Source organism: Ictidomys tridecemlineatus, chromosome 1, assembly GCF_052094955.1.
Source record: "Ictidomys tridecemlineatus isolate mIctTri1 chromosome 1, mIctTri1.hap1, whole genome shotgun sequence".
Taxonomy (NCBI): domain Eukaryota; kingdom Metazoa; phylum Chordata; class Mammalia; order Rodentia; family Sciuridae; genus Ictidomys; species Ictidomys tridecemlineatus.
This window is the reverse complement of record NC_135477.1, coordinates 13,461,359-13,471,603: the sequence shown is the minus strand read 5'-3', so window position 1 is coordinate 13,471,603 and position 10,245 is coordinate 13,461,359.

Below are 10,245 nucleotides of genomic sequence, written 5' to 3'. Positions count from 1 at the left end.
GTCATTAAGGGACCTTCATCTAGACAATTACACAGCACACCTAGGAGTCAGGAAGGTGACCCTAGTGACAGCAAGGAGGACAGGAGGCAGGAGACAGAGCGAGTGACCCATTAGAATATTTTGCATAATAGTCCTGCAAAATAATGAGGTCCTGGACTAAGAAAGAAGACAGGAATGGCAGATGAGCTCAGGTCAAGGTGGCACTGCCATCTGCAATAGGGAAAAGCAAGAGGGCAGGCCTGGGCTGACGGCAATGGTGAGCCTGGGGAGGCTTGGGAGAAGAGAAGCATTGGAAATAAAAATCTGGAGCATGGGAAGAGGGTCTGGCACAGAGCTGGCAATTGGCAGAGCACAGGCAGGAAATTGAAACCAGGCAAGCTGATGAGAGGCACTGAGCAACTACTCTCATTCTCCAAAGAAGCAAGAAGTACCATGGAGATGGCAAATTAGCTTGGAAAATAAGGGACATGCAGAAGTCACAGTAAAATCACATCCCAAATATCTGAGTAGTATCCCTAAGGACACCTCTGCCCACCACCTGCTATTTCTCCCTACATCTACATGTCTCAGTTCCCTGAGGACAAAGTCACAAGTCCCAACTTCTGAGCTAGAAAAGGAACGTGTCTGAAATTGTACACCAACAAACCCAGGCTCTTGGAAGAAGCTCAAGGCCAGAAGCAGGGACTTCACAAACACCAGTTCCAAGTCCTTTATGCCATATCCATTAATAATGGGGCCCATCAGTTACTGCCATGATTGCTTTTTCAAAATCTGACTTTGGTCTCTATAAGTATGCACATAAGACACACACAATTAGATCTATAAAATGCATCGATTTCAAAAGCATGGTACAATTCTGTCTGCAGTATACCTGAGATTGAATTGCACATAGATCTTATTTGGGCTTTGTTTCTTCCCATCTGGTAAACCCTGAAGTTTTCAAGTAAAGTAGAATTATGAACTATTTGTTCTGCATCCCCCAAACCTAGAGATCTTAGGCCAGAAGCTTTTCCCTGATTTGCAAACAAGTGAACACCACTCCCACAAATTCCTACATTATCTACTGTCTGTACTGTCTTGTACTGTTAATTAACTACATCTTGAGTTTATTATTATTTAATTGTCCCTTGGACAGATGTCAAGCTTCTTGAGAAGGGGCAGAGTAACACTTTTCTGTGTGTTACAAAGCAGGTACTTAAGTGAGAAAACCACTTCAAGAATCTAATTCAGCAGTTCAGGGAAATCATCCAAGGTTTCAAAATTGGATGCAAGAGACAGACTCAGATTCAATGAGCAACTGCATTAAGAATCAGAAGAAGGGACAGACATGGTGTGTACTGGACACCTAGGAGAGGGTAGCGATGAAGTCCCACCTTGGTGTGATCAGGGTCAGCATGGTGTATGTCTTTGCCAGCATCAGTGAATGCAGTGGTATCAAGGGAGCCCCAAGGGGGACAGGAGAAACAGCAGAGAAGGGTAAAGCAGAAAACACCATCTTGTCCCTCCAGACTGAGGGCTTTCTTTCCTATTCTTTCTAAGGTTCTCCCATGACAGGGGTCAATCTCTCTGGGATGCTGTGAGAAGAGACTCCGTCAGTCCTTTGAAGGCCTGTGAGCGCTGGAGCACTCTGACCTGGGGTGGACAGTGTGTCTGTAGGAGCTGGAGCTCCCGCCTTCCTCAGTGCCAAGCATCAGCTCCCACCTCCTCTCTCCTTACTACCCAATGGTACCCCAGGTCCAGAGCTCCATGCAGAGGGAGCTGCACTGAAGTAGAGGTTGGCCACTTCCCAAACAGCGCACAGCCCAGATGAGAAGTTCAAACACAACCTGAGAGTTAACAAGCTACATCCTCAGTACCCAAGGGCAGTTCTCCAGATCTGATTTCACACAGCAAGACTACTGTCTGGCTGCACGCCCTGAAGCACTTCAGTAACTCGCAACTCCTCCTGAAAACCCTCTGTGGTTCAGTCTTCCCATCACCATTTTATCAAGGAGAAAACCGAGGCCTAGAGATGAAGTAGCTAACCCAAGGTCTCACAGCTCAGTTATCAGTAGTGGAGCCAGGATTTGAACCTGGGTGGTCTGGTCCCAGAACTCATGTTCCACAGCATGCTGCCTGTAACTCATACAGGAGCCTGAGCTATGCCCTGGGGACAGAGGATAACCATGGCCTTTTAGGTTGAGTGATTTGAGACCAAAAGATGTTCCTTGGGCCCACAATGATGAATGGGATTTGGACAAAAAGAGATGATTGGGAAAGGCCACCACTCCATGCACAAGAAATAGCAGAAAAGGATCCCAGTAAGCCTCCAAGTGGTGGCTGGAGACAAACTGTCCCGGTTCTGCAGGCTCTGAAGAGCCAGAGAAGTCTTGGAAGGGCACAGAGGCCGGGCACAGTGATGCATATGTTGTGCCTGTGGAAAGGCAAGGTGCAGGTCCTAGAGTCCCCAAGTCCTCAGCCTGGAGAGACTGTCCTGGGTACTGCTCCCTATATACAAATCAAGGATGCCAACTGTCACCCCACCAAGCTGACTCTGCAACAGACATGTTTTGTTTCCGGTGCTGAGGGTCTTCTAACCCTGAAAACCCAGTTTGTCAAACAAATTAGATTCCTTAATAATCATCATTCCTATCCATGCCAGTCAGCAAGTATTTCTTTCCAAACAAATACATAATTAATTCAGACAACACCTTTTTGACTCAACGGTTTTAAAGTGCCTGGCTGAGGTGAACGTTCAGGAAAAATAATGGTATTTCAGAAGGAAAATTCATACATAGTTCAATTTAGAATATTGTAATAAGACTCCACAGCATAAATTCCAGCACACTGGACAGAAAAGCTATTTGTGTAGCATGTGAGGACATAAATAAAAGCCAAATACTTATACTGTCCTCACAAATATGAAATTTTCTTTTGTGAATCTATGCTCCCTGACACATTTTCCAAGGAAGTTGGGTCCCCTGATGAATACTGTGACTCAAAGGTCTTCATCAATATCCACTCTTTCTCATTATTCAGTTACTAAATAAAAAGGGTGGTAATAATGGAGTAACAAATAACAGAATGATATAATTAAAGTTATGTATCAACCCTCATTCAATATTCAATCACCACAAATTTTGTCACCAACGTCCTAATTTTTCTGCCAACAAAACTTATCGTCTCATTTTATGGCTTCTATCCCCGCCGATGGCCGATCTATGATCTCTCTTTACCTTTTTAAGCTCCTTCTAACCCTTTTTCATGTTTTCTCCGAGTGTTCGGTTTGGGCTTTGATGTGGGGGAAGGAGCTTCCTTTCTAGGAGCCGCTGGAAGTCCCTTCCCCAGCCCCACCACTGTCCCTCCAAATTATGTCCTTTCTGTATGAGCAGCCCCTTTTTCTAGAAAGCATCCCTTTTCTGAGATATCTGTTCCATTTCTGACTAGGTCTTTATGGGTCCAGAGTCTGAGCAAGGAAGGGCCATGGGTTCAGGAACCTAATATTTCTCTTCCTTCTAAATCATCTCATGGAGCTATGCTCATCCATAAATAATGTGTTTCCTGGTAGAGAGTCGATGCTGATGAAGCTCTTGAGGTAGAGGATGATAATGAACTGAAATAAGCCTTTTGGACTCCGTTTGTGAGAACCTAGGAACAAAGATGCTATTATCCTTATGCCTCTAAGAATTTACTCTTCTGCCTGGAAGAGTAATAGCATGCTGGCGGGACTACTCTTTGCACGGGCATGTGGGAGGTACCGCTATCGGTTGTCAAGTAGTAGAGAGCGGGACACCAGGTAGAAATGGGGTGTAAACAGAGTCGATTCTAGGAGACAGGTGGGCCAGGACAGGCCAAAGCCCCAGGTGCTCGGCCTCTACCCTAAGGAGTCGATTCAGATCCACCCTTTGAGACCAGCAAGCTCAGACTCCTATAGGCCCAAGTCACTCTGGGGCCGAACAAAACCAAGGTGGCTGGCCTACTAAAGGGAAAGGCACCAAGCCAGGGATCAGGAGTAAGGCCTAGCTCTGCATCCATCTCAACACGCATTCTCTCCTGATGATCTTAGTTATCTGCAAAATGGCCACAGTAACTCCTCACTGAGCTAGTTGGCCACTTTTTCAAGAATGTATCAAAAGCTCCTAAAGCAGAAGCTGTATTAGCTAAGTGCAGGTGAAAATATGGATTGGTTTTTAAGTTTGGAGTAAAAATGGTAAGAAGCTGACCAAGCTCTGTACGGCAACATCATCTGCACATTTTTGTTAAAAATAAGCACAAGAAGACTATCTTGCTCAAGAATTCATACATAAATAAGGATACAGATTTAACACAGGCGAGCATGAGTCAGAAGACAATGGAAAGGTAGAGATGGGGATGGATGAGCCAGAGAAGCACTTTCCCTGGCACAGTGTAGTGATGATTGTATTTCATGAAGCACCCTCATGAGGAGTATCACCTGATGATGTATTTTATTTAGGAGCCATCAAAAGAAATCTGTCTTGTCTTAAACGCTTGTTAAAGAGCAAATTTATGTGGCAAAGTCTGGATTGAACATTGCTTTGTCTGTAATCACTGTCACACCTTCTCCCAAAACCCCAGAAGTCAAAGGCTCAATAAACAAACACCTTGGAAAGTTTCTGAGTGGCCAGATCTGGAGAGCTCTTGATTCTGTGGCCAGGAGCACTCACTGAACAACATTTGGGAACCCCCTAAATACTAAGGCTGGTTCCAAAACAATCCATCTCTTCCCCTTCTTACTGGTTGGAGATGACCTAGAAGCTGCTCAGTGACTCAGGAGTCAACAACCTGCCATTTGCCTTGGGCCAGGTTTCCAAAAGTGCTAGAATCCCAGCTCATCTCACCCCCAAGTTTCACAAAAAGAAAGATGTGAAGGACCTGTCACCCCTCTGCTGTTCTAAGATGCCCAGACCCATGCTTTGATGGAAAGCAGGAAAGGGCAAAAGCCCAGTGTGCTGGCTACGGTCCCTGAGAATCAAACTCATCCACTTTCCAGTCCCACTAGAGCTGAGCTGCAGGAAGACCTTGCTCAGGAACCTTGGAATCCCGGTTGCCCTGCATCTAGCTGCCGGCAGCCCAGTGCCAACACTGTCTAGCTCACCTTTTAGAATCAAGGGCCCTTCTAAAAGTCTGGCTGGCATATTTTGCTCTCTTGTTTTTCCTTTACTTTCCTGATTTTTTTCCCTAAGTCTTGAACATTGAGGGTCAAAATGCATTCTTATCCCTGGAAGAAACAGGTATGGCATCTGTTGATCAATTTCCTCTTCTTTCATCATTTCAAAACCACCTCATCAGTGCACTCCAGACAATGGAGGAAAGGAGCTTTGCTCACTGGGCCTAGAGTTCAAAACTGATCCCCTTCGGTCAGATGGGCCTGGAGGGCAAGGCCAGCACCTCAAACCTCATTCAGGGAGCTAAAGCAATGGCTCCAACCCAACTCTTAACAGCGCATACACACAGAACACAGTAAGGAACATGGGCCCACGTCTGTAAGCACCTGAATGCATTATGTCGTGTAGCACTCTAAGCTGCCATTTGTTAGACCCAGGCCACGGGGAAATCTCAGTCTTTGGTTAATTTGTCCAAAGTCCAGAGGCTGAATGTGAACATTGGTCAGTCTGAAATCAGGCTGAGATCTGGCACCAACTTCATGTTGGGGTAGGGCAGTTGCCACTCACATTCCTGACTCATTTGGGCACTGAAGGGCAGAACCTGATGAATGGCGAGCAAAACAGCACTGGAAGGCACCCCTTTCTCCAGCTTCCCTCTCTGAAAAGGCCAGGGGCTCTGGCTGGGATGGATGTCAAGCATTGTGTCCTCTCTTCTTTTGCTGCCCTCTCCCTGCCTCCTGTTCCTCACTTACTCTTGCTCTATACCCACCAGTTCTTCTCAGAGAGGGCCACAGAGGCTGGTGCTGCTGGCCCAGCAATTGCCCCCAAGCTCCTTGAGGCTCCATAACACACGGGGCCAACAATCTGAGCATGCCTGCCTGCTGATGCTTCCTAATTCTGCTCAAGCTCCCAGAAGGTCAGAAGAGCACTTGCTCACTTTCCACATGGCCAGAACATGCTCCAGTTTCCTTATCAGGACCTGGGACAGGTCTCCAGTCGCCCAGATGAATGCTGTCCACACTGCCTTGCAGCTTCCCCTCAGAGATTTCCTGAAGGGAAGGTCACAGCTCAAAATCTGTGCTTAGAACCACCCAGATGCCGTTTGCTGCGACTATCCAGACGTTTAAGGGAATATTTTTGCACAATGCAGTGTCCACTCCACCAGAAGTCCAAGAAAGCCACTTACTTTTGTGTCGGTCCAAGGATTCATGAAATGCACAGCACCCAGGTGGGTAGCTTTCCTGACCCTCTGGTGACTGGTTCATAGAGTCCCCAGACATATGGAGGAGCTGCCCTTCAAAGCCCCCAGAAGGCTTGGGGAAACCTGAAAATCACAGGCCACCCAGCCTAATCACTACCTGGCCAACTGTCAGTCAGAGGTCCACGCAGTGTGAGGGGATGGATGGCAGCCTTCTCCCTGCCCACATGCCAGCCTGCATGGTTCTCAGGAATGCTCTCACTCATCAAGCTGAAGAAAAATGACTGCGTTTCCCCAGAGAAGCAATGTGTCTACTGTTAGTAGGCCTGGCAAGGACCTGAGCCCCTGGGTGCAGCCCCAAACCACCCTCCAGCTTGTTGAGAGTGGCATCTGGCCACACAGAAAGCTGCCTCTCTCTCCAGGCTCTGGCCTTGAGAGGTGGCATGCAGCTGAGCTTCCTGGCTGGTTGCTCTAGTTCTAATTGAAGGTGTCTTCAAAGGGCCACAGCAGAGGCCTGAGTCCTGCTCCGTGCAACTGCCCTACCCCAACATGAAGTTGGTGCCAGATCTCAAAGCAGAAGGCCCAGGGAAATTTTGCAGCATTAGTCATTGGAGCTCCTGGCACAGAGGGACACCAGAGCATCTCGCCCATTGGTCCAGGAAGAGAGCAGAGTCTCCTCGATGAGACCCCCCTCTTTCACCAATAGCCTGCATGTCCCCAGCAGTCACTGTCCATCTACAGGGCAATGCCTCAGCCACCCCTCCTCCCAGGCCCTCCTGCAGCTCTGGAGGTGGACTCAGCAACCCAGTGCCTCTGTGCACCAGAGACAAGAATTTTTCACAAGTTTTTCCCATTGAAGTATTTTTTTTTCCCTTGGGGTTTTTAAAATCCTAAACATTTAGCTGTTCTGACTACAAGGAAAGAACCTCCTTCTAGCAAAGGGTTATAATCACTGAAACATAACACACAACACAGTGCACTGAGATTGAGTGGGCAAGAGGGTAGGGATGGGGAGGAACAGGGTTCAAATCTCAGCTCTGCCACTTTCTAAGCTCTAGGATCTTGGACACTTGACCTAACCTGCCACAACCTCAGCTTCCCTATCTGTAAGAAAGACTACTAACAGCACCATGTCATTGTGATAATACATAAGGCACATCCACCAGACGGCCATCTCCAGTCCTTTGCACCAATGCCTCCCCCCTCACCCCAGACTGTGCACGTTCCTGCACAGAGCCCCCACCTGTGGCCTTAGAGCGACAATCTCTGGCACTAGCACTGCCCATCCTATAGGGTGGCTGGAGGAGCCTCTGAGTTTACTGCCACGCCCTACCAACACCAGGTCCCCAAACAGAAGACTGGGTGAGGATGCAAAAGTCCAGCTTTTCACCTGAAGGCAGGACAAGCTGCGGGCTCTCATCTGTCCTCCAGAGCCGCTCTCAGATCAGACTGAGCCTCATCTAAACCTGCACCTTGCTTGGCCTCTCCTCTTCCATGTCCTGCCTCCCCTGTGCCCTTACCAGTTTCTTCCAGGAGCATTTCCAGAATAATCGTTTGCCTGGGAATCCTCATCTCAGGCTCTTTGACAGCAGCAGAACAATAAAGGTTAGATGTCATGACTATTTTTACTATTTTTTACTTTTATTTTTAAATGTATTTTTAGTTGTTGATGGACCTTTATTTTCTTATTTATTTATATGCGGTGCCGAGGATCGAACCCAGCGCCTCACACATGACAGGCAATTGCTCTACCACTGAGCCACAACCCCATCCCACTATTTTTACTATTTAAATTGTTATTATGCCCCTCCCAATGTCTCACAGCACTGGATCCCCCAGTGGGTATCTAGACAGGGGCCCTGGTATACCCCCAAAGAAGCTGCAGGGGTTTTTTTCCTTTTTATTTAACTTATTTATTTTTATTTTTTTAATGAATTTTGTGTGTGTGTGTGTGTGTATTTGGGGAGGCTACCAAAGGGAAGTTTCTTTCCAGGGCTTTGAAGCATGAGAGATCAGCCAGCTGCAGCTATTCTGAGTTGACCAGGACCCAACACAGGGCCCAGAAACAGCAACACAGGCAGGAGAGGCCCCTCTGCCAAGCAGCGGCGCCGGCAGGTGTTATAGGGCCGGTGACAGTCCCTGGGAGACAAGGGGACTTCTGGTATTAACACAGCCCCAGACAACCTTGCCACTTCCAAGCAGGTTTGTATTTCACCAGTGATGAAATGTGACTCCCCGCAACCCCCCAAGGAACTAAGTGACAAGAGAAAAAAGCCACATTACTTCACGCAGAGGTGGTGGCAGCTCCTAATTACAGAGGCGCCACTAAGCAAGGTTTTGCCAACAGCCAAATGAGCACACGCACTTACAAAATAAGGGCATGTGGCACAACTGATTGGTTTGCACATACGTCTGTGACATTACACAATTCGGAAAGGCCAATCTCTCTTCATCTATAGAAGTCAAAGGAGAATGGCTCTTTAAAAAAAAAAAATCCACATTTAAATGTCACACTGTTTCCCATCCGATTATCTCTGAATTCTGTATACAGAAGAGGAGGGGGGAGCTGGATGTTCATTTTCAGTGCCATCTATCATCTTAATTAATAGTAAGTAAAATCCTATTTGCATTTCAGGTGAACAGCACATAAAAGAAATGAGATTTTTCTTGACAAATGAGAGTACCATGTTTGTAAGGGATATGACTATCCTCCCAAGGAAATGTAATAACTTTCACTGCAATTTGTATCTCAGCCCCTGTGAGCTGTAAGCAAACTTCAAGCGCTTATTCCCACTCTTGGCTCAAGCAAATGTCCCTACAAGCTGTTATACCGAAAAACTACCTATCTGCACAGGGTTACATCTCGGTCCCTTTCTCAGGAACCAATAACGTCCATGGGAAGCTTAATGTCAAAACTCAGTGAAAGAGTAACTTGAGGATTTCCACAGGTGCTCCCAGATAACTGTGCTATTCAAATGACCAAAACATTGTGTGTGAATGGAAGATGGGTTTTAAAGGCAAAGAGATTTTAAAAACTGATAACTGGAGTATATACACTAGTCAATAAAAGCATCAAGGCTTGTTGAAAAAGACTTTTAACTCTTCCTGAATGCAAATATTCTGTAAATATTTAGTATTTATATATTATTGTTTCATTTCAAAATGTCTATTTGAAGCCAGAGGCTGGAGCTCTATTCCAGTCTGCTAACACAGCATCTCTAGAGAACCCTGGGTGGCCCCTGATGTCACCTGATTACAACTGTGTCCTTCATACAATGAGTGAATTGGATAAAGTGCTCCTGAGACTCCTTCTAGAACTAACAAGCTAAGACTTTCACTTTATTCAAGGAGTTATGTTCTAATTCCCCAGGCCGGGAAAACCACTCTCTTATTTTCAATATTAATAAAGTCTAATTAACATAATAATCTAGGAGTTAGTGGTGTGGATAATCCAATGAAGGAGCTCATCCCAAAGCCATTTTATCTAGCACAAGAATACTGGGATTGACTTTTCTATGGTTAAGTTTTAGCTTTTAACTGTGTTTCATTTTGAATGACTTTAAAATGTGTTTACCTTCACAGAGCACACACTCAGGCAGAGACATGAACAAACCAGTGCAGGACCTCGTCTAGCTGTGAGAGGGGAGCAGTTTTAAGTCCAAACATTGGCCAGGGAAAATGTATAGGAAGGCAGTGAAGACTCTAGTAATAATGGCAGCATTGATTTTGCATTGATCTCTGAGACACCGTATCGTCTCCTGAAGGGTCTTCAGCCAGGGCTAGAGACACTGACGCGTTCTTCACCCCCGCCCAGATCCCCCTAAGAATTTACTGAGCACTCACGGTGTGCCAGTGACTGAGTTACACCCCAGAAATAAATGTCAACAGCAGACATCCTGCCCCCCTTGATCTTATAATCTGATGGACAGTCAGCCAAAGAGG